Source organism: Hipposideros armiger, unplaced genomic scaffold (assembly GCF_001890085.2).
Source record: "Hipposideros armiger isolate ML-2016 unplaced genomic scaffold, ASM189008v1 scaffold_2299, whole genome shotgun sequence".
NCBI classification, from domain to species: Eukaryota; Metazoa; Chordata; class Mammalia; order Chiroptera; family Hipposideridae; genus Hipposideros; species Hipposideros armiger.
Genome location: NW_017733641.1, coordinates 23,085 through 24,043, shown reverse-complemented (window position 1 = coordinate 24,043; position 959 = coordinate 23,085).

Below are 959 nucleotides of genomic sequence, written 5' to 3'. Positions count from 1 at the left end.
AAGAGGAGTGGCCTCACTCTGCAGTGCAAAGGTGAGGCTTGGGGTTCCCTGCCCATAGAACTGGTACTGGGATCAAGACCTAAGCAATCCCCGTACCGGATGCAGGTGGGAGGTGTCCTTTAAGAGCCTATGACGTGACCAGGGCGAGGCGGGGCCCCAGAGCTCCACTTCCCAGGAGTTCTTGGGTTCAGAGCGGAGACTGCGTCCACAACAGGGCGAGATTGGTGGCTGCACGGATGTGGCGCTCAGCCCACTGACCCTGCCCAGCCCAGGGAGAGACGTGGGGAGGCTGTGCCAGCGGCAGCTGAACGGCGCCAGAGCACGATCGCTTTGCCCGGTAATCTATTGAGACCCCCCACCCCCCCGCCCCCGGCGGTGCCCAACTCGGCCCTCTTCCCCGGGAAGGGTCTGAGGGCGGGCTGAGGCGTGTGTTAACGGGAGGGGTAGCCAGGTCTTCCGATATGGGGCACCTCTGTGTCCCAGAAGCACACACCTTGGGTGGAGGAGGATGACGGATGTGCCCTGCGGGCTCCTGCTGATTACTGATGGGCGGCAATAGTTGCCTCTGCTGAAGTTGCCGGGTTCAGGAGAGGCCCCCAGGCTCTGGGCTGGGCGTGTCCACACGGCTGCCTTCGGCCCCAGAGGGCCAAAGCCTTCTTTGCACCTGACCCAAAGAAATCCATTTTCAATGTGAAAATGTCCCTGATTTGGTGGACAACGCAGTTGCAGAAAATACTAAATAAAAACGGGGGACTTCTGCTGAATTGTTGCTTTCAGAAAGTTATGATTTCAAATGGATTAGACTGAGAGTTGCAGAAAGGGTGAGACTTGGAGGAGAGTGTGCTAGGAGGCAGTAGTACTTTGAGCCGCATTCTTGTCTTGACTGTTATTGGGTCTTTCGTATTGTGTGTCCAACTAGGCCAAAAGGGACTGCTGTGCAGACTGGCCATGTGAAGAAG